Consider the following 24,283-nt stretch of genomic DNA (forward strand, 5'->3'; position numbering starts at 1 on the left):
TATTTCTCAGTAATTCACGATCCAATAATACCTTTACACATAATTGAATGTTAACCTTCAACGCGACAACGATCCAGGCTCAACCATAGATTTAACGTTGGATTTTTCAACGATTCCCAAGGCTCGATCGAACTTTCGTTTTTTGAAACGAAGCTGTAACGTTTCGCTGTTAACTGGAAGATCGATAAGACTCGAATGTTTTGTTATAATATCGCGATAATTTAAGCTTTCGGAACACACGCGCAAGCTCGACATTGATACCCGCGAATCGTTTAAAAATCCAGCGTCGATCCACGGTCAAGCATCGCGGGTCTACGTATTTATCGCAATAAATTCGTTGGCCTTTCAACGCTATCCATGTTCTATGCTCGAATTGCAGGCGCATTGTATCCCCTAGTACCTTCTTCGATTCACATCGAGGTCGCTCGATATTCTACGGCATTCAGAACCGTGACCTCGTTCGGACCGGCATTACTTGGAAATCACGGAATCTGGCGTTGGCTGGTATCGCGACAAATCACGACCTGGACTACGAAATCGCTTCGAAAGGCCAGTTTGACTATTACAGTAATACAGAGCCGTGCACAGCCAAACAACAGCACGGAAAACTAGGAAGCGGTACGCAAGAGGAATCCCGGCGGAGGTTGGAGAATCGAGAAAGGCCAGTAACCTCGAAACTGCAAGACCGAAAGCCGGAGTCCCGCTTCCTCCTTACGGCACGATGTCGACGACGCCCGTAATAGTTCAGTGGAATTTAATCGAGACGGCAATTGTTTCCTATTAACAGTTATGAAAGCACTCCAACGACCTCTGAACCCCCTTTGAACCGTCGCCGGCCTCGAAGCCGTACATACCCCCGGCCAGTTATTTTAATTGGTATCCATTCGAGGAGATTGTAGCCGAGCATTGGACTTCGAATCGACCCTAAAATTACTAGCAAATCCGCCTGTACGAAATACGTAAGCGACAACGATACCGTGTGTGAGGAAATTACGTTAAATTTAGGGAAAAATTTTTGGTTGCAGTAGATTGAGTTAAGGTCGCGTAGAACGATGGGGTGAACAGAAATACGAGATACATGGTTAAGGGCAACGACTTGGTAAACGATGAGTGATTGATCTTCATTGAGATTTGATTGAAATTGATACGATTGACAGGATGGTTATAAATAGTATAACAACGACGAGATAATAGGGCAGATGGTGTAATAATAGATGCTAGCGGAGAGTTTTATATAACATTGCATAATTGTTGAAAAATAGATGGAAAGTGTTAGTGGTCGATTAACTTGATTAGGGGAAGTAGATCGCCTGGGGATAAATAACGAAAATTGAAGGTGGGAATAGCTCTCGATAGCGTAATTGACAAACGTTTTACCTACAAATCGGGAAGATTTCGGGAAGAGAATAAATATTCTTCTCAAGTGGTTTGAAGTGCTTTTTCAGCTGCAAATTGCAGCGAAACTTCCAAGAAATGTCAGCAAACAAGGGAAGTTTGTTGAAAGATTATTCGTGATGTCTCTTGTTCTGTTTGTTTTACGACAGAGAAGAATCAGAAAGATAAACGCGATTTCAAGAGAAGAAAAAAGAAGGTACAATTGCACAATAAAAATACGTTGTGACAAGACTCTTATTACGAAACGCGTTATCAAAGTCGTCAAACGCTTCGAGTTCCCAGAACGGCGAAGAATTTTCGTAACAGATATCGTAACTCGAAGGACCCCAATAACGTACGTTCCACGGTGGAACAGAAGAGAAAGAAAATCTTTAAAGAGTTCTAGCACGGAAAGAGCACGTTCTAGGTAAAAAAGAACCGAGAGCAATTTACGATTTAAAAAAAAAAAAGGGAGTAAGTACGTCGTGCAAGAGAAGGCAAAGTACGGACAGTGTTTTCACGGCGGAAAAATGGGAAAGAAGGCAATGAAAGATAAAAAAAAGATGGAATGAAGAACAACCGAGGGATCAGACGGTGGAGAGCAAAAAAAGCCTTCGGAAGGCTCAGAAACATTACGAAGGTGTGGGTGAAGCAGAAAAAGCCATTTAATAACATCAAGATGCAACGTCTGGTGCAGATCCTTCTTCTTTTCTCTCCTTTAATATACGTTTTACCTCCTTGGCTACCACATCGTTGACGTTCTTCGGCTCTCATAACTCGACGGTATATATTTTCCGTGTCAATGTCAAACAGCTCGTTTAACGAGAATCAATCGAAAAGCTCCGTATAAACTATAAACTGTTCTCCGGCTCGAAGTAAGAAAAAAATAAAAGAACAGAGAGAAAAAAAGGGAAAAAGGGGGCAAAGTGTACGAGTATCGGTGTATTGTGTCAAGAGGCTGGAGTTTGCGAAAATTACGATTCTAATATCTCGCTGTTTATGATCGTTAAAAAGAAAAACGGAGGATAAGATTGCAGCGTTCTCAAAGAACATCGGATACTCTTTGTGCCTTTTTCTTTCTCGATCGTGAAAAACTTATTTCACGCTCAACTAGCAGCGATCGCTTTTCCATAGAAACTCCCCTGTACGCTCTGATATCGTAGCGGCCACGCGCACGACAGATAATTCATAATTAATGCAGGGACTCGACATTGCTTGTAATTTATTCGATGTCGGCAAACCGTAAACAGAATCGATTTGTTGCGAGACACTGGATATTTACAACAACGTTAATTAGATGCAATCGAGATCGTCTATTTGCTTTCTCCGTTCAGATTCTCCGACACTCTTTTGCTATGGTTCCCGACAAACGATTCGTGTTCGAAAAGAAATATCGACGATGCGTTGCATGGAAGTCATAAAGGAGACGTTCACTCAGACGTAGCAAAGGAATATTCTCGGTCCTTTAATTTAAATTACGATCGAAATTAGAGGGAATAATCAATATTATTAATTCCGCGTATCTCGCGTTCTCGCATATTGACAAAATCCATCGGCATGGAAACGCGAGTTTTACAGTACGAAAAGAGTCGATTAACGAAGGACAGAGTGGCTCTTCTCCTCGCTACGAATCAAACAGCGGTTGCCTACCCAACGAAGGTTACAATACACGCGTAAACAGCCTTTGCGATCACCCACGGCTTACATCCGATGATTTCATGCAATTCGAACTTACGCGGTCCGTTTATACCGTTTACATCGACGAATATCTGTCTTTATTTCATTAGTCAAAATTTCTGTATCTTTCGTACACGCGATTAACAATTTCTACGCTGTGAAACGACATATGAATTTTGAGAAACGACCCGCTATCGTCTATTACCTCATATTTGAACCATTTAAAAATCGTGCTGATCAAGTTTTGAAATTGACAAATTTTGAAAAAGAATGAGAAATACGACAATAACGCAGTATTCAAAAACCTTGGAATTTACGGTCAATTATGTTACCGTTTTACGATAAAAAATATTTGAAGAGTAAATAATAAGTTGGCAACTAGGATATTTGTCATTATCATCTAATGACAAAATCATTTAGTTACCAACCCAATATATTATTTTCTTTTCACAAATAAAGTGACAATTATGTACCTGGCTGATGGTATTATGAAATTTACTGAAAGCAAAAGAAAAAGTAAACAGAGACGTTAATTACCGTAGCCTTTGGAATAATAGCTCAATCATCATTAAATAAGCGATACTACTTCATTTTTCAGATAAAAACGAAATTAGCTACAACAAAATGCTTTTATGCTATAAACTTAAGAAACGTCGAGATAAACAAACTTGTTACATCTGACAACTCGTTCATCTTTATACGATGTTTTTTCTCTAATAGCCGCCCGCCGATCCTCCTGAGGGAAAAATCGCGGGCTGGTAATGTCACATATATTAAAGCGGACGAAAGACACTTGACGTAACTACGCTATTTAGTGTTTATCGTTAACTGCACAGTTCCGAAACATAGTTCTTCTTCTTAAGACGAGCGACTGTTATCGTATACGTACTGTGCAAAACTGAAAGGAAATGTGGCTGGAAGCAAAGGAAGTACTACATTGTTTTGTTTGTTTGTATGACACTTTCGACCAATACGCGTGGTTAACTTTACGATTGCGTTGAATCTGTGAAAAATCAATCAGGTTGGCGAAGGTCTTTCCAACGGATTTTCTTCGCGATATAAAAGGATAAGAAAGAACGTCAAAAATTGCTCTATAATGCGACCACAGAGGCAAAAAATGGAAATACAAAAACGCTATTCCAGTGACTAATTCAAATGATTTTGATCAACGATGAAAAATACAGTTATCCATTAATATTTAAAAGCTGTTTTAAACTCGTGATGTCACGACCCGTTTTATAGTACGTTTAAACGTAATTCCCTTTAAACGACTATAAAAAAAGAGGGGTGGAAGAAAAATCTGCAGCTTTCGCGTGTCCTTGCTAGCAGAAATGCAAAACACGTTAAAGTTAAACTTCCACAGTTTATTGCACCTCTCTTTTTTTCAGGGAAAGCTCGTTGCGCCCGTTTCGATGTTTCAGGATTTGAATCTCCGGGTCAGACTTTCTACTTACGCGGCCTGATGGCGAACACGGGCCGAGGTATTAAAAGTTCGCACGCGTCCGCAAAGCGGATTACGCGCGGTAGCCGTGCGGCGACAGGCGGAATCGAAACCCGAACCAGAAATGTTCATCTCGCATCGCGTCACTCTCTTGCGCTCTTTCCTCTTTCCATCCCTCATCCGCAAATTTTACCTAACACGTAATTCAATCCGCGTAACATTCAACGTTCGTACTATTTTTTCCAATTATAAGCGTCATGCAATCGCGCGCGTTTGCGTTCGCTCTAGCGAAGACTTAATCCTTATGTTGGCAATTTGCTACGTTCTTTTTGACACAAAACCACGCTAAATTTCCATTTCTTGGATATTTTTGTCAGTTACATTTCTACAACAAAATCGTGCAGAGAAATTCTAAGTATACAAACTTTAGATATATTTATAAGCTTGTCTGGCGATGAGAATATATATCGTGAAGCATAGGCAAGTTCGTAATGAAAATAACATTCCCTTGATTAATGAACCGAAATATACAGAGCGGGAAATTTGAAAATTTTCGTATGTGCGAAAGAGTGATAAGTAACTTTAGTATCAGACTATATTCATATAGAATTTTTTGACATCAATTGTTTGTTTACAACTGTACTTGATGAACTACAGAAACGAAGGACTAACGTTTTAGGGAAAATATGGAATTGAGATGAGAACTATCATTCTATATTTGATGTGTAGAAAGAATAAACTCAAGGCGCCTAATTATAATTACCAAACGAGTATGGAGATTTTGGTTGCCAATATAGGAGTTGAACAAATTACAGATTCGCGAAATATACCTCACAAAGTATCACGATAACTAATTTTAAGCGATATCGTCGGGATAATACGAAACGTATTGCCATAACTACATCAACAGCTAACGACAGTACAACATTTGTTATCGATATGGTCGCGTAAAAATGATCGTCGTGTTGCGAAAGCGTTGAAATTGCAAAGCTGACTTTGAAATAACAATCAGCGACTGGCGAGCGAAACGAGCAGCTCTCAAAGAAAGATTCCCCTCGGCCGCAGTTTCACATTCGATTTTATTTTCGCTAGAACGCTAACCCTTCTCACTATTTCACTTCTCACGAGCGTTCCTTTCTTTGTTTCCATTTTTCTCTGTTGCTTTGTGTTTCTCTTTCTGCCCGGGGGATGCACAGGCAACATCCATAAATCGCAGCACGAGCATTAACGCGATTCACGGTTGCGGGTCCGCGAACAGCCCGCAACCAGGAACAAAACAGGGAGAACAACCCCTCGGGAACTAGTGGAGAAAAGGTGCGACACTGGAAACGTTGCTGAAAAGGGGTTGAGACGATTTTTTACACACCCTTTCGAGGGGTGCACTCTCTCGTTGCACACGCTCGTTTAATTCTACCCGAAGAACGCGAGATGGAGAACGGAAGCAGCAGAAATAATGAAAGATCTTTGAATTATCAACGACGATGATCGTGCTGTTTCTGAGATCTTTTCAGCCCCGAGCAACGTACGGTTGAAAAACGATTCTGCAGTCGAGTATCGCGATTGTTTTCGATGGTTCCATTAAGATGTAGTAGAACTTTGAAATGCATAAAATATCCACTCGTTTATAGTGGAAGAACGCGAGACCGAGGTTAAAGTAAGAAAATAAAAGCGTCTATACTCTTGTTATTAGGATTAAGATTTCTAAAAAATTGCGAAAGTTATGAAAAATTCGTATGACTAGCCAACACCTGTATATCGCTTCTCATCTATCATCCTTCGCTCTGCGAAACCTTGCATATACGGTACGTTTAAATTGTTCACGAAACTTCGGTATCCGTCTCTGTCAGGTCAGCCTGTTCCAAAAATACGCCAGTCATGATCGTTCGCGAAATCTCGGCGTCCACTTTTGCAACGGAGCCCACGCTGCAGTGGAACGATCGCGTGGAAAGAGCGGTTAATAGAATAAGAGCGGTTCGAATTGGTTCCGGGCGTAATCAACGTGAATTATTGAAACGAAGTCAACGCACGACAGGTCGCGTCGCTGTGGTCGACAGAAATAGAAGTCCCTGCAGACCGTCGTCGCGAAGCCATTCTTGAACGATCGACCAACGAAACGCGACCTCGGGACCTCGAACTAGACGACGACGCGACGTTCGATCGGCGACATGCAACTACGCATTCACGAGTCACGCACGGATCGTGACACGAACCCTATGAACCGATCGGAGCGTATTTCGCAACCAAATGAAATCATGACACTCGGATACGGTCGCTCGTGAATCGATCGATCGTAAGCGATCCGCACGGGTCGAGTTCTATTGACATCGTTTAAACCAAGTAATAGCGTGTGTTCTAGGGGATAGATCAGAATTTCAACATTGCACGTTATACAACTAGTAGCATAGATGATGACAGATGATCGCCTGAACGATGGAAAATCCACGGTAATAGGAGTAATTGAATAAAATTGTTCGATTTTCCTCAGCTTCGTGAACTCCATCGTTGGATTCTTAAGAGACTCTTAACTGGTACAATGGTTGGATGATACGGCTAATAAAGAAATCAAAGCTTGTTAACGTTAAAGGAGAAGATATTCACGAAAAACTATCCGATGCTTGATTTTTACTGATTTTCTTAGTGATTAGTCAAACACCTTTGTGTTTTGCTTGCGTTAAATAAACCGGAGTGCGCCCGAAATATAACCGCGTAGCGTTTTCAACGAAGGATTTCGTAAACCGTGCCGAGTAAATCAGAAATAGACCGAACCGAGATTCGCCGAGCAGTATCACCGTGCCACAGACTCGCGTGGTCGAGCTGAAAAATATTTATCGCGCGAATTATCACACTTCTGTAATTTTCTCGCTTGTCATCCACGTCAGCCATTAATACCTGATATGATAATAGAATAAAGTAAAAAAGAAAGTAAAGCAATGATATACTTATGACTCATGAAAATTCAAATAAGCAAACACGGTGTTAAATAACATATATGCGACGATATGTAAACGCTTATTAGCGTAACACGGTACGAAGACGAGTTCAAAAGCTTTGTTTATAAAATGAATCGATAGACGCAACTTCCAAATTGCTGACGAATAATTTAACAATTTCTTTTCTCTTTTTTATTGCTTTATTGCCGTTTTTAACGTCGATACTCTGTAACGATGCTCCTATTTTTGCAACGGACCGTGGTGGCAGTTTATCTTCTTCCAGAATTTATTGACGGATTACAACGGTGAAAAATAGAGGCAATGAAAACGTACGAATTGATGGCCAACGATATTTTATCGCTTGCTTAACCCGCGCCCGACGAAAATCATAGCCGTTATCGCGAAACGAACGCTCCATCTCCAGTTCACTGGGACGTTTCTGAACCGCGCATCCACTCATTATTTCATCTCTTCTATAGAAGTATCCAACCATGTAATCATAACTCTGTAACCGAAACAAAAACTTCCTGTTCGAACGTACCAACGTTCGTTTCTCATCCGCTTCAATACGATTCACGAGTTCGCCTCGAGTCGAACACTATTCGTTGATATTTTCGGGTTGATGTAATGACAACAGCTATCGGGAAACTTGAAATTGAATCGAGACACAAATTTGAATTTAACGAGATTACTCTATAAATTGATTAACTACCTTCGATATTTGAAGCATTGCGTTACAAACGTTGATTCGATGTACGCGCCACGGTGATATCTAACAACACAATAGATCATTGATAAAGGCTCGAGCGCAACATACAGGATCGTGAAACGATCGGTTTTCTCTTAACAATACGCTATCAGATAATCCATCTTTTTATTAGAAAGCGTTGGTTATTATCGAAAACTCTATCATATATATTCGAATTAATGATCCATGTTACGGTCTATTCGAGCCGAACATGGAACAAAAAGGAAAGCTGAAACGACGGCCGTGCTAAAGCTCGGGAACAATTTTTACAATCGTCCGTACTATTTTCAAATCGCAAACACAGAGGAGAAAAAAGCGAATCTATCGACGTGAAACGATTCGCAACGAACGATGGATCGTACTTCGAATTCAATCACTCGCTATACAAGCTGGATATAGAGTCCAGCACGGAGTTTGACACGAAACAGAATGCAGACGACTGAAACAAGTATACATATATAGAACGGAACAAACTCCAGGACAAATTGGAGGGTTTTCACTCAACTAGCCACGTCGCGTTTCCAACCTCGTATAACGTCATGCGACAAGCATGTGCTGGCTAATTAAACGACATTATCGTGGTACTCGCCGCGTACGCGTATCTTTTTCCCCCGTGCTTAATCGCCGCAGCGGCATCTATTATTTCCAAACCGATTAATACTGGTTTCGTGAACCGTATCACCGCTAATTATTCTTCACCGGTGCAGAGTTTGGAGACCCGGGTTAATCGCGCTCTCGCGCAACACCGCCGGAAAATGCGAACTACAGCGGCTAGAGATATGGAAAACCGCTGATACACGCGAGTTTTCCATGTGGTCGAGCGTTGAACGTCCGCTCGGCTGCGGCTTCATTTGCCTTTCGGATTCGGGTCACCCTCGTTTCCTCCGTATTATTGTCGCGCGTTTTCATCTTTTCTCCCGCGAAACAGACGCCCCGTTGGTCTGACAAGAATAAAGGAATAAGCACGGTTCGCTCGACGTGGTGTCGGTGAGACGCGTCTTTCTTGCGCCATATTTTCGCGCTCATTTCGAAGTGAATACCATGAAACTTAGAAAACTACGATGGCGACGAGGATGTTGCTTTTTAAACGTGCCCGCTAGCCGTTGCGTTAACTGGATATTTTATTCCAGAGAAAGTACACATTTGCTGGAAGCAGCAGGATGTTAACCTAGTTTAGTATTGAATGTTATTCTCGTTCGCAGTAGGAACTTGCTGGTAATAAACGCGTTACGCGGTTCGTCTCACAATGTATCAAATTGATCGAGCGCCTCTTTACTCGTTCCTATAAATCGTTCGAGTTTAAAAGAAGAATCGTGGCGAATTAACACTTTATCCTTGATACATAACAAGTATGATTGTAAACAACGTTCGCTGCTAAGTGGACGCATATTCTTCCATGTGCTTTTTGTTGTCAATGGTTAAGAGCAATTTATATACATTAAATTATCTACGTTTTCAAATAGAACGTCGTAATGTGTACGACTTGGTAAATGAGACGTTTTGTTTCGATAATATCGACTCATGATGAAATCCTGTGATCGCTTGAATTAGATAATGAATCAACCGGAAGCGGTGGTGAATCGTAAACAGGATATAAAAGCGTGCATAAGTTTCACAAGTACGCTTCGTATAGTTTGGCAGAACCATTTGGAAATTATTACCGACCTTCCACTTTTCCTTTTATTTTTGTACTAAGGGTGAATTAAAGTTTCGACTGTAAAATCAAGCGTTGCAAATTGCTCGTTTCTCTGAGAAGTCGTTGAAAAGATTATGAAACGAATATTCCCTTCGTTATAAACTTGCATACTTTATAAACTTTCAAACGCTTATGCGACTATAGGCGACGAACGTGCCGTGAAAATAAATCCAGGCAACGCACAGGTCGATTCATTAATTATAATTAAGCGCGATGGACCGAGTCGAGATGCGCCGGCATCGATGCAACAAAACAATTGTGTAGCTGCCAACACATCGCCTACCATGCTGATATAAATTGAGCGCTTCAATGAAATCCTCGTGACTCTTCGCCACGATTATTATCTCTTTTTCTTCTTTTTTTTTATTTGCTTTTCATTTGCGGCTTGCCACGATTTCACGCATCGTGTTCTGGAAACACTGGAGAACGCTTCGCGATTCTTTCGAGACAGTCAGCGTTAACGCTTATTTCCAAAACGATCAATTCGTCAATTTCAATTCAAGTCAATTTCGTAGCAATAAGATACAATATTTCGAAATAATACGATAAACGTTGCGCTTTTAAACGACTTCGTGATACTCACCATTTTGAAGGAAACCTGCCGATGTCGGCGCTCGAGTCGTAGAAAAAAAAATGCAAAAATCTCTCTGGTGTTTAAAAATTCATCCAGTATATTAATATTCTTAATCCTCTTAAATTTTTCAACAAATACGACTCGTTAGTCACTTCTTCTCTCTTTCTCGCTCGCTTTATTTCGTTCACAATAATGGAAGAAAAATACTGCATAAAAAATATCACTGGTTTACTTTGGCTTGTCCTCTATCTCTTTAGAAATACTAGAATCGCTGGAAACCTAAGAAAAACCTGCAAAAAGGATTTGGTACGTTAGTAAGACGCAATTGAAACAAGGTAGTTAGTAGGTAGGTCGTAGGTGGGCAGTACAAATAACGATTCCATTGTCGCGAGATCCTCGAATACTTGAATAACGCTACTCGGAAGACGACAATTTAATAACGAGAACTCGGAATGACGTTCGAGTGGAGTTGCCGCTAAACGATGATAAAGTGCCGTTGAATAAGCTTGACGTTAACCAATATTTAGCGGAAGGTCTCTTACCATTTGCTTCGAAAGCATATTGCGATAGAACACCATTGAGATGGTACCACGCGCATGAAATGTGAACGGGTACATTCGCCGCGTAGATTTCTTCGCGTCTTTTACCCTTCGCTATTTCAAATATCCATTCCCCAGTCGGATTCTCAATCGATCGGAAATTCCGCGAGTTTCGCATCGTTGAAATTCCAATTCGAAGCAAAAGGCGCAAACCTTCCCGCTTGGATGCTTATCGAGGAAATAACGACCGTTTCAGCGATTCATTCTATTCTGACCTTTATATAGTTACATCGCTTTCTAGATTCTCTTACTGTCGCTTTCTCGTGAAAAGAATTACACCCATGATAGAATCGCCAACACGCGAAAATCACGACAAACTCCTCGCCATTCTCTCGTCCGGCCATAAATTTTCCACTGTGCCTGGTCGATCGCACGAGGACGAATGTTAGCGGTACGTAATCGCCTCGTTGAGAGAGGCGACTTTCACCAGACGATTCGCGATTGACCAGGCACAGACGAGAGAGGAGGCGAGAAACCTGGCGAAAGATCTATCCCTTTTCTTTGTAGCGATCAGAGGCGTATTAGAAAGTACGTCGATGGACGTATGTACCTGTCTAACACAAAGCACGAACTCGCTGAGCAACAATTGCGTGAACGAGCATACACGGCAGCTGTATCAATAGTTGATCTTTCTTTGCAGCGCGTGTTACGAAGGATTCATGTTTTCCTCGTTCTTTGTCTCAATTTTTCTTCGCTCTATTTTATCTTTAACACGCTTCTACGAAAACCTCTTCAAATTCGTTTCTCGTACGAACGCTCGATAAATCGGATCTGAAACGACAGAGACATGAATTATTCCATACTTGTACCGTGGAGGCGAGTTCAGAATATGAGCAGTTACACGAAACGTTCCACTTACCTGCGCGTGAAAATCAAACATCTCGCGAGAATTATGTAAAAATGAGAAATCAGGCTGTTATCGCAGAGGCTAATCATAACTAAACGTACGCGTATGTACGCGCCGCTGCTGTCGTCCTCTGAAATCTATCGAAGATCGTTTATTTTACATTCACTCTGGATACCTGGGCAGCTCACACGTTTTACAATTTGTCGCCTATCGGAACGTGACCGGTTGCGTCGTGGCTACGAGGCCGTGTGCTCTCCTTCAGCGGCATGCAAATCGATCCGCGTGTTCACTCGTCGTTCACTGATCCTATACACGGTGTATATGGACACGTATATATTCCACGATTTCACCTAAAAAGCCTATAAATATTCTCGTATGTTGATCATCTTGTTATTCGTATTTCCGATAAACCTCCTCTGCTTCACCATATGTCCGCCTGTCAACCTAACCTGTTCAGAAACAACATTTATATCAAAAATAGTATTCTAAATACGATTATCAAATTACATAATCTCATATTTATATGGATGTATCGAGTTGTTCGGAAATATTGACTTCGTATCGTATTGGAAAATCGATATAAAAATCTGTTCTATATTTAAGAAAATTATAGAGAAATAGAAGGATTATTAAACGAGAAGCGAATGATTCGATAAAATCTTAATTCCATGGAAATATTTCTAAATTGCTTTAATTGCTTTATAAATTTCGCTATGAATTTTCCAAACAACCTAATAATTAAAGAAATTAATATACCTAATCTAAGATCTGTTTCACCAATTAAATGGTGTAACAAATACTTTACTTTAAATATTTTCCATATTTTTGCATATTAGACGCGTTCTGTTTATTCTTGCACCTTCAAATTTGCATAAACATTGAGTAGCTAGCAATTATCAATACGTTTCTCGCGAATGGACGCAATATCTGCGTCAAAAGTCATGCGACGCTCTATCCCGGAAATTCTTTTTATTTCCACGATTATACTTACTTTGCATCGCACGATTACGCGTTGTCGTGTGACGTAACCGTCCCAACATCGTTCTAATTAATTTATGTGCTGCTTATGCGGCCTACGCGGCATCTCTGAATCCGATCATTTAACCGAACTAAATGAGCGCGCCTCGGACGCAGAACCGGCCGCGTTTTATTAGACTTAATTCGACCGGGTCGTTTTAATTCGATACGTCGACTCGGCTAGAGAGATGACACGACTGACTCTCGTATTTACGAAACGCCTCTCGTGCCTTCCTCGTTACATGGAAAAAGAATTGGCAAACATATGCGAAACAATCGAAAAATCGACGTTGCAACGAGCTATGTAAAAACGCGTCGAACATACGAGCTGTCCGTGGTTTTCGCGTCACGCGCGCGGAAATATGCGACGCGGCGTCTAACAATGAACTCGTACAGGTCGACGAACTACGATCACGAAGGATAAAAACCGGAACGTTACGCGAATAACGAGATTCCACGGATCGGGAATGAATATGAGCCCGATCGATTGATACTTACACTCATCGGTTACGGGCTGTATTATCGCACTGGCAGCACGAAACTTCGTTAAACGGCTCCTAGCCGACGACCCTGGCAGCCATTAACGTGCGCGATAGTCTATATAAACAGAAAAATGCCAATGTCAATAATCCGAGTTTCTGAGAACGAGCTCGATCTCAACTCCACCCGGGTTAATAGAAAAAAATAAGGAAAGCAAGAGTGAAGAATTCAAGACAATTGAATTGTTTTGCCCGTACTCCATAGAGATAATAAAAATGTTTTTATCTTAATTCTCGTGAACGGTGTCCAACTGTGCCACTCCATAAACACGACTAATTTCTAATATATACCAATTAAACAAGTTCTATAGTTAGCAAGACCCTCGTATTAACTTAGATCTACAGGCCTACGCTGGCTCACGAATGTATTTAATTATTTACAACTCGTATCATAGACAACTTTTACATGCATATTGTATACGTTATGTAAAACGTTTTGAAATTTCATTAACACTATAAAAAGACACGCTATCGTGACTATATTGGCCGAATTTGAAACCGATCTGAAAACGTACTCGTATACAAAGGCTACGCGATATCTACTGCAAGGATATCTCTTGCATATATATCTAATAAAAAATTAATATACAGCATGAACAGCTATCTGAAGCGTATGAAAGGTGTTAAATATCTTCAGATTGGTTCCAGACTCTACACTCGTGATAGTTGAATTTCATAAAAGCGCTAATGAAATTTCAAAATATGTCGCGTAACGCACATAATGTATTCATAAAGCGCATCTACAAATGTTCGAATACGTTCTTGAGCCTGCGCGCGTGCATCGAAGACTGCAGAGCCACTGTTTTCGTATCCTTCGAGTCGTGTTACTAACCGCACCAAGAACGCGGCAGAACGAGAAAGTCTTTAAAAGTTTGTTGCACAACCAGTGTGCCTTCTGCATTTGCATCTGAATCGCACAGGTGAACGCGAATTTTATTCCAGCCAGGTTATATTTCTACCCTAGGATCACGATACGAACGTGCAACGTTGCCCGTTTCTATCAATCATTCGGGATCCCGTTGCTTGCCACCTCGAGGCTGTGTTCGAAACTTTCCTTCTCCCACCCCTTGCTTCCCTCCTCCCACCCGTTAGGCGACGACGCTGTGACGCGACGCGGACACTGGAAAAAGGGGAATGGAGTTTTGGTGCACCGTAGTCGGAGAAAATTTCAGTTTTCCCTCCGAGCGAGGAATTCCGACGACGCCTTGGGCAGATGAAACACGAAGGTACGTCTAGACATGGAGAACCGTTCGAAAGAGTCTGCCACGGAATATTTCCCTTTTTAGGGTCCCGTATTGCCTCCACTTGCATTTGCATGGGAATATTTACTGGACTCTATCGAAAGATTATTTCAGTGAAACGATAATATTTTCTCTTTGAGGGCAAGAGAATGTTGAATTTGATGAAATATTTTCAACTTTTCGTATCAGAGGTTACGTATGCATAGACAATGGAAGAAGTTCGATCGACTCTTTCGTACCCATCGAGAACAAGCGTACTTACGAAAATATCTCGAAGAAAGTAGCATTCTTGGCAGCTATAGAGATCGCGAAGAAAAACGGCTGTTACGCGATTTTTCTTTACCGAAAGCCTCTCTGGTTTTCTATACACTACGCGTCTACCAATCATCTAGCTTAGACCGAGTCGAACAAGAAACGCTGACATTGAACAATGAAGGCACTAGAAAACTACCGTGCAGCTTGTTTAGCTACTGTATACTGTCGAGCGCGACCGGTTTCGCAGAAGAACAGAGGGAAATCGTCACACCGCGAGCTTTCGCTTCTCTTAACTGGAAAAGGAATTCATCGAGATCGACTGATAACCTTGTTGTTATCAGGAAATTGACGACCATCGACGAAAAGATAAAAAACAACCGATCGAAACGTGTCATACTCGTGATAAGAATAGAACGTTCTAAGCTTTTAGATACGTTAAACTTTGATAAAAAGACAAGTTACAAAATTAGATTAGCGACTTCGCTAATTTTCGTAACAGAAAATTTCGTAAAGTTCTCGCGTTCGAAGTTTCGGCTCTCAGGAAGGATTATCGTGACTAGCGAACCGTACTACTCTGGCCAGCTCCTTCCAGCAGTCTCTTTTTGCTTCGTTTCATAATGAATTTTACCGCTAATTGACCTTCGCAGATGGCGTTCAATCGGTCGAGCAACCGCGAGCATGATTCAGGTTCGACTCCGATCCGACACAACGGATCGTTCGCTCTAAGAACAGGACAATAAATTGCACGAAAGTTCGAGCTAACGCGAGTACGTCGACCTCTGCAACGATCGATGGTGTATCTCCAGGCTATGTACTTAAAGGTGCACGCACACCGATCGTAGCTTTCGCTACAACGCGATCGATCGCCTCGTAGACTCCGGTGAATCTCCCGACCCATTGTGAGATTGCCAAACCGCTTGATAGTTGCTGGAACGTTTCTCCGATCTTGTTTCACTTGTTGTTTCAAAACAACGCGTGGGTTCGGACCAACGATTTATCGACGTAATCGGAGTACTTGGTGAAACGTTTATTCAGAAGAAATTTTATTCTCGATGTTTCTAAAGGCCTACGTATGGCAAGTAGATTTTTACCAGGAAGTTGCTCACACTCGTTCGACCTAGTAGATTTATCGGAAGCTTTCGCGATAGCAGCGGATCCCAGCTATTGCATCGACTCACAGTGTGCTGACGTTCTGTAAACATCGCGGCACGACGCTGAAGAGGACTGACACGTTGAAACTGGCGAACGAACGAAACTCGAGCCGGAAAACACGTGGAGAATATGCTATACGTGGAAAACATCCTGTGTATGTAGATTTATCGTAAACGAGTATTACTTCGAATATCTGAAAACAATTTGCTCCAAACGAATATCCCAGTGTCTTTGCAAGGAAATTAAAATAAGAAGTTTCACCTACGCTACACCTTCGAATCGGAAGTGGAAGGATCTGGTACAAAAGCGTTGAACCGCGGAGGATCGATAAGCTGTGCAAATTTTCAGGCAAGAAACGAATCGCTCGAAAGCACCGACTCGACTAGGCCGACGATCATTTTCTCTGCTTGTTTTCTGGTCGCCTGTTCCGTGCATACATGCACGCCGCGCAAATTATAGAGGCTACCCTTCCACGTGTATTAACGCGGCAACCATTAGGACGCGGTCGGAACTTCTCGATCGATCCACCTAAAATTGCGCGAGAACATCGGCAAGAAAGGAAAGCCGGGGGAACGTGGCTAAATGGGAAGTCGTAATTGCGTACGCTGGATAATTCTGGGATGCGTGGTCGTAAACTCGATCGATTGGGCGCCATATCGACGTTTCCTGCCGACTAAATTCGTAATAGGAATAATATTCGACTTCTGAGAAATAATCCATCAACAGTGAAAATCAGTCGCGTATAATTTTTTGTAAATGGATATTATAATAACAATGGAGTGAAATTGAAGATTGTTTACGTTTGTGAGAGCCTCGAGTGACCGACAAACGGAAACCACGCGAGATATTAGAAGTCCGGCTATGTGATTACGAGTAACCAACGATCAAACTATCAAATTACCTTGGGAAAGGCTATTCCACTAATGTTCCATATATACAGTAGGTCATTAAAGTATTTAAACACTTATGGAAAGTTTTCCTTAATATACTACGTGTGTTAAAAAAATGATTACAACATTGAAATACAACTGTGACGATCACACCGGTAGAGTTTAAAACAAATTCGAGAATGTACATAGAAGGTACACGATATTTTAACGCATTCAGTCACTTTTAGCACATTTAGCAATTATATACTTAAGGGAACTGTTCGTACGACATATACGATACGGTTTTATTAGATATATCATTGTAATAAACGTCTTGTAACTTTCATATACAGATCTACGTTGGTTCTAAATTCTACCACTATAATCACGATAATCGTGTGTCATTTCGATGCTAATGAAATTTCATGAAAGATTTACATAATACACATAACGTATTTATAAAACTTTGTTACGGTAATAATTCGAATATTTTTCACAGTGGCTCTACGTATTTACAGGAATCGCGATCTTAATTGTTAACTATGTAGCGAACGAGTTTATAGAAATATCTCTCGATTTAGCTATCAATTCTCTTATGTGATCCGAACCCGGTTCAAAATTACAACCAATCAAAAAATGGAGCAACTTATGGGATTACACGAGAAACTACAGATGTTTAATTTCCAGTAACTATTGCAACGTTCAGGAAAGAGGAGCTTATCGAAATATCCAGGACATCGAATAACGAGCAACTCGGAAAATCAATATTAACAGTTGCTTCACGGAACGCCATGGATGCGTCAGTGATATCGATACGCGATTCCCAGAGTCGGAAATCACAGTTGTTAAACGCATTCGTGCAATAAGTTTGTCGAGTTGTATGCAGATACGTATGCATGTGCACGGTTCACGTTAACTGGCGTTTGCATTTTTCACGCGGCACCTTGGAACGAAATCTTCCGATTGAAACGAGTTTCATCATACGATCATGTTCAAGAGACTCGTTATTACCCTCCACGGGATAACGCGCCGTTTTGCAGTCGGAAAAAAGAGAGAAAGTATCGTAACTTTAGATGGGCGAGGGAAAAAAGCATCGCGACTCTACATCGATACAAAATCGTTCGAGTTGTTACCTGTTTGATAAACTTTCCTCGATATTCCCTATTTTTCATTGACTTTTTTGTTTTTCTCTTTCTTTTTTTTTTTACGTGACGCTTATCGCGATTATTTTATTCCGGGCACCGGTTGTGCTATGTTTTTCTTTTTTTTTTTCTTTTTCAGGAATTTTAGAAGATAAAATGTATTATTCAGGTGTCGTACAATAGCACGGCGGAATTAATGTTTTATTTATTAATTGAAACATGCGATGCGTCAGTGTAAATGAAAAAGCTCGAAAGCAAGACAAAGAACCGGGCGGCTGGTCATTTTCACAAGCAATAAAACCGTTGCCCATTAACGTCAAAGGGGAGGATGCAATTCGTATTTTTATCTACCTCCGTGACTCGGTATGCGTTATCGTTATCTGTAATAAGACAACGAAGAAACTGTCTGCACGAGCGATGCGAGCGAGCTAGCTTTCAAGGCTGCACTTCTGCAGGATGCAGAATCGAGGTACAAAAAACAGGGTGAAAAAAGATAGACGATGAAACGTTGCGCAGTACGTTTATCCCTGCAGGCCCCGCGTTCCATCTATACGAGCCAGACACAGCAACAGGAAGCATCGATCTTTCGAATAGAACGTCTGACAATCTGGTAGACGATCGACGAAGGCGACCTTTGCAAAGTGTCATCTAGTTCCGATACTGAAAATTCTCCTGAAAAATTGAACGCCATTCGCTTGAATAATTCAGCTTTAAACAGATAACGAATATTTCCATTTAAAGTAAACGACAGAATACACGTCGATTTGGGTAACGCAGCGGTTTATTTCAGATCGCTGATGTCATTCTTATTATAAGCAAATGCTTACAAAACGTTGCAAAGGTGAGAGCCTCGTTTGGTCTTGAAACGTCCAAGAAACGGTCGCATATTCATCAGCCAGTGTTTCATAGAATGCAACGGTAGCGCGTCCAATACGTAAAACAAAGACGCGTACGAATTGAATGTCTTGTATAATCTGACACGTTTAAAAACCGATGAAAAAGCGGAAGATCTGCAGAATCGTCGTGTATATATATATATATCGATTGCTTTTAAGCAAAAAAAAAACGACTGATCATCGAGCGCTTACTTACGTTGATTTATTCCTTTCGTAGAGGAGGTACGCGCCGCGCGTTTCAAAAACTAAATTAAACACGCGAACCTGCATTTTCAAAGGGAGTCGCGCACGATCGCCATAGAAAGGCCGTTTAATTACTTGTCAGGGGGCAAAATGATGCATCGCGGCCGAAACACAGGATATACATAAATTTCGTGGTGAACGGATCGCCAGGCTTGGCCCGGCAACAAATTTCATTATCGCGGAAAATATTGCCCCGTGGCCCGATTCGATCCTCTAAATAATTTCGATCCCGCTAATGCGGCCTGGACGTTGGTAGCCTTCGATGGAAAATCGCTACGAGCGTAATTTGATTTGCATACTACGTCCCTGGCCGATCGGATCGTTCCAACCTAGCTCGTTTCTGTCGTGCTTTTTTATTCATCGCGCTCGTCGTTTGTGATAAACGTACTTGACTTTAGAATTCTCGCTATCCAAGCGTCTTAGAAACGTTAATCATCTCTGGTGACTGTAGTGTCATAAGCAGAGCTACACACACACGACTCGTATTTAAATGAAACGACGCGTTTCGAACGAGACACCACGGAACTTTCCGATCGACCGTGACGGGTACGCGCGGCCTCGCAACACCCAAGAGACGCTCTCTTTTTACCCATGTCTCTCTCTCGACTCACCTCGGGCGTTTTTATTTTTGGCCGATCAAAGAGGAGCGGACGCGTACACGCGCAAAGTAACTCGAGCGTCGCAGAGAATAGCTCGTTCATGATGACGGCGAGAGTACATAGAACGGGTGTTCCCATGCGGTACACGTTCGCCAGCAGAGCAACGTTCCACGGGATATAGGGTTCCGCGAGGAAAATATGCGGCCATTCATCTGCCGGGAATGACAATGAACGGATAGAATCGCGTCCACGCGTTTCCAGCCAACTAATCGACTTCGTTTACCTTGCTCCATTACGCTGGCAGAAAAATCTCTTGCACCGCCGAGATAATGTGCACCGCCTTTCGCGTATCTTGCCGCTTACGTAAGATTTTGGAGCGCGTTCGTACGACGTTTTTCTCGCCCACGGGACATTACTCAAGCATCGTGTAAAGTGGAAAACCAAGTTGAATCGATTAAGCAGACTGGCGTCAAACTCGAGACGCGGAAAACGAAACTCAAGTATGTGTAAATGGGTGATGGCAAATGACCTGATGTCATGCTGCCTAGGCCTTGAAACTTGAAACGAATGCTGTGTAAGGGTCTTGCTCGGAGTGGGGAAAGCGATAATGCTTTCTGGTAAGCCGAAGCATCGCAACAACGCGACACTTGGCCTGAAACCTCGGTCAAGAATAGATTCTTTAGAAACTTGTATTATATATTCCGAAGAATCTTCTACTTTGTAAACAGCAGATACGTAGATATCGTTCGTCCATGCAGAAGAACCAATTTGACGTTGTACACCACGCGGTATACTCTTTGAAACTGCAAGTCGACGTTTAAGCTACGTTTGAATGTCGCGAACACTACGTTGTTGTAAAATGGGCTGGGTTTAAGATAATAACATGGTCGCTTAAGCTGGTGAATTTCAAAGTTGGCGTGCAGCTACCTTTGTACCCCGCTATCAAGCTGACGTAAGATTTGTTTGTAGACCTTTAGATAAAAGCGCGTTCGACTCTGAAGGTGATTCCTTCTGTTTCGACGATCGAAAAGCTGCTCGCGAGCCTGCTATCTCGCGTGATTCACGATCGGCGGGCTATTTTCTGCACGAAGGCCATATCCACGCGCTCGAATCGCGTTTTGGAGCGCTCGACGAACGCGATACTCCGTGTTCGACACATTTAACAAAATAATATAATACGTAGAAACGGGAATCTCTCGCGCAATGTCTGTTTATTTTACTCTAGTCGAATTCTGCTATACGAATTTCATTTTATGCGACGATGCATCGTACACGAATTCCAACCAGATAAAGAATCGCGAATGTTTACACGTTCGCTGCTCTAAACACGATTGAAGCGCGGTTTTCTACAATCCCAAACGCTTCGTTCCATCCAACGCTATTCGAAAAATGTCCGTTGTATTTTGTATCACGACCATACGTGTTCGCAAACGAATCGACGAAACTTTTCTTTCGAAAGTCCACATACCAATAGTATACCGTGTCACCGATTACGCTTCGTGTTTAAAGCTGCGCAGTACAATGTCGTCGAAAATATCACGATATTTCGTTACGTCTAATTACTTATTTTCATATGGATAACTTCTTAATTTAGGTATAAGTGTTTCTAATTTATCAATAGTTATTCGTGGACAGCACGCTCGACATAGTTACGACCGCTCTCCCCACCTTGAGGCCAACCAGGCGACCTTTGTTACATTTTTAAATTCCTCTGGAAACAGTCATCGGATTAGGCGACGATCAGTGATAACAATGACCTCGTTTAAAAATACGAGTCAGAAAGTATAGGAACAACGGCGAAATAGAACGCGCGAGATTTAAACCGGAAGCGCACATGTTTCGGCCACGCGGATTCTGAAAAATCGATATCTCGTCGTAGAACCGGTGGCGTTGCGTGCATCCTTAAAGCAGAGCCAAGACTAAAACTGGTAACACTCTGTGCTACCTGGCTCGACCAGGTCAAATACGACCAATGGGACGAGTCACGCATACAAGTGTACCAAAGTATCATACGCGAAGCTAACACAGAACAGTTTTACCTGGTCGTGTTGTGCGATGGCTGGAGTAACTGGTTTCGAGGTTTCACCAAATTTTAAATTCCACGAAAACACCTAACACGCGAATGAAAACATAAACACTCGTAACATCGTAGGGCGACGTAACAATCAGTGTGCCTTACGCTCGAATACGTTGTTTTTGAGAATAAAAAGGGGGCAGGGGGGATTTGTTGACGAAATTTTACGAGATTCGTACGGGGAAAAAACTTTCTTCTACAAAGAGACGACCTTTGAGCAAAATCTAGACAACGCAGACTTCGATTTTCGACATCTGACAGATCTTTTACACAGCGAATCGACACAGCGAGTATTGCGGAGAAATAAGAGGCTCGTGTTTTCAACGAAGAGAGAAGCATGTTTCTGGAAGCTACTAGAGAGAACGCCTAATTTTGTCACCAATGCTGAGTACCGCTATACTGACCAAAGTGTCGTATGTGCTATGTCTGAATAAACAACGCTATAAGAAAAGGCTGATATTCCAATGAAATTTGAATCAAATCACGCGTTGTACACTGTTTTCGGACGAAAATTCTAAGAGGGAAGAGATGTCTCGAAGAGACCGATAAGATCAACGTTTAACGAAATGGAGTCTCGGTTGCATTTAAAAGACGGGAATGCCGAGAATTCGTTAACAGGAGTAACGCGTTGCTTAGCAACTGGAAAAGAAGGAAAGCGGTAGATGTTGATACGGAGCAACGTGCAGAAAATACGCGGAAATACTTTTGTATGTGGCGCGTGTTCCGGTTGGTGGAAATCGCGATCCAGCCCCTATATATCTCCATCGATTTACCTTTAATCCTCGTACACTGCGAGTCAGCGTGTTTTATCGACGATGGCCACAACGTTTCGACACTTTCTGTCGTGTTACCAAACGACGAAACGATCCACTCCGGTTTCTGGCTGTGGGACGTGTTTGTAAACGAACTGGAGTGACACTGCGGCAACTGACTCGCTTATAGAAACGACGTTCGACACGTTGCGGACAGAAGGCCGTTTTACACTGACCCCCTGCCACTGGAACTTCTACGTATAACCATCGTCTACGTCCTGCCACACTGCCACGGTTGCCATGTTGCGTTCTTGCCTATGTGTGCGTTGCCTATAGTCTGCTCACCGCCGGTGTGCATGCCATCGCAAGTGTCAGGTTCTGCCACGAAACCGTGCACACCGAAACGCGCGGAACACAACAAAGAACATTACATTTTCTTCTCTTTGTGCGTTCAACGTGATTTCCTATACGGTTAAGGATTTTCGTAAGCGAAAAAGTGAAAGACAATGATCGATTGCCGTGAATCCGGAACGATCGAACGAGATCCATGCGATTTAACTCTGCACGCGATGAATCGAGTGGAAAATCTTGGAAAAGAATCGCTGATTCATCGGAAAATGTTTGAAAATATGTAGATCGATAGAAGGGATTGTGACGCGATGCAAATGGACGCGAGTGCTATTTTAAACCATGATACGATTTCTATATAAAAATGACAAATGTTTTCGACACGTTACATAAGGAACTGATAAGTCGACGGTTTGCGGTAAGCAAAGAAACGGTCGTTGAGACTCAAGAATAGCGAGCTAATCTTTGCAGAAAAGAAGTAATCAACGAAGGAGGAAAACGCAGACCGCGTTGTAAAACCAAGGAGATTGATGGGAGTCGAGTAGTATCTTCCGACTGACAATAAAATTTCCACGAGTTTAATTACGTAATTCGGATTTCAATTATTCGCTAATAAGTAACCGCGATAATTCACTGATTACTAGTGTTCGCAGCTGACTAAACAATTTTCACAAACGGCGAACTAATGAATGGGGGAGTAAAGTAATAACGCCACGTGGTTTATCGCGAAATAAATTCGGCCAGCGACTAACACGGTAACCCCGCTACAACGATTGCCTATTACAGGAAAAAGGGATTTCGTCGAAAATCCAGTGTAACGTGATAAAAGGCGAATCGAATTTGGTTGTTTACGATTTCCATTTACGTTCAATTAGATAACAATATTGACGTCACAGGGCTGCACTGAAAACTCCACGATTCGGATGATCATCGAGGCATTAGCAAAAGTGTTGTTTGAAATGGAGTTATCGCGTTTCTCGCTAGAAACACGTAATCGTTTCAAGATCGTCGTGAACGATGGCTCTCAAGGTTGATTGCTTTTCCAGAGAATCGTTCGTTCGAAGCGTGTAAAATAAATTACGAGACGGACAAACCTATTCGATCCACGACTCATGGTAATATTTTTTGCAAATCAATTTACATCACTGACCGAGGATGCTAAGGAACTCAATGACCAAGAAAGTCTCGTATTATCTTTAATCAGCACGAACCATACTTACGTAAAATTCTCGAGCCTCGGATGACTGCTTACGTAACTACCGCTAATTTG

The 24,283-nt window shown here is 41.9% G+C and overlaps 1 protein-coding gene across 3 annotated transcripts in view; it reads right to left on the minus strand.

Moving 5' to 3' along the window:
* LOC117236934 (multidrug resistance protein homolog 49) overlaps nucleotides 1-22,954 on the minus strand; it is a 73,178-nt gene extending 50,224 nt beyond the window's left edge. For 2 of the 3 annotated variants that reach the window (XM_033500376.1, XM_033500372.1), the window contains exons 1-5: nucleotides 22,687-22,954; nucleotides 13,402-13,500; nucleotides 11,899-12,335; nucleotides 11,590-11,810; nucleotides 10,450-10,730 (exon numbers count right to left, since the gene is read on the minus strand). The gene's annotated coding sequence lies outside the window, so the exon portion shown is untranslated. Of the gene's footprint in view, nucleotides 1-10,449; nucleotides 10,731-11,589; nucleotides 11,811-11,898; nucleotides 12,336-12,877; nucleotides 12,893-13,401; nucleotides 13,501-22,686 lie in introns of those variants that run through there. The other variant, XM_033500373.1, reaches the window with a different exon arrangement.
* Nucleotides 22,955-24,283: the final 1,329 nt, after the last annotated feature.

This window comes from Bombus vosnesenskii, unplaced genomic scaffold, assembly GCF_011952255.1.
Source record: "Bombus vosnesenskii isolate JDL3184/JDL3185 unplaced genomic scaffold, Bvos_JDL3184-5_v1.1 scf7180000013352, whole genome shotgun sequence".
Taxonomy (NCBI): Eukaryota; Metazoa; Arthropoda; class Insecta; order Hymenoptera; family Apidae; genus Bombus; species Bombus vosnesenskii.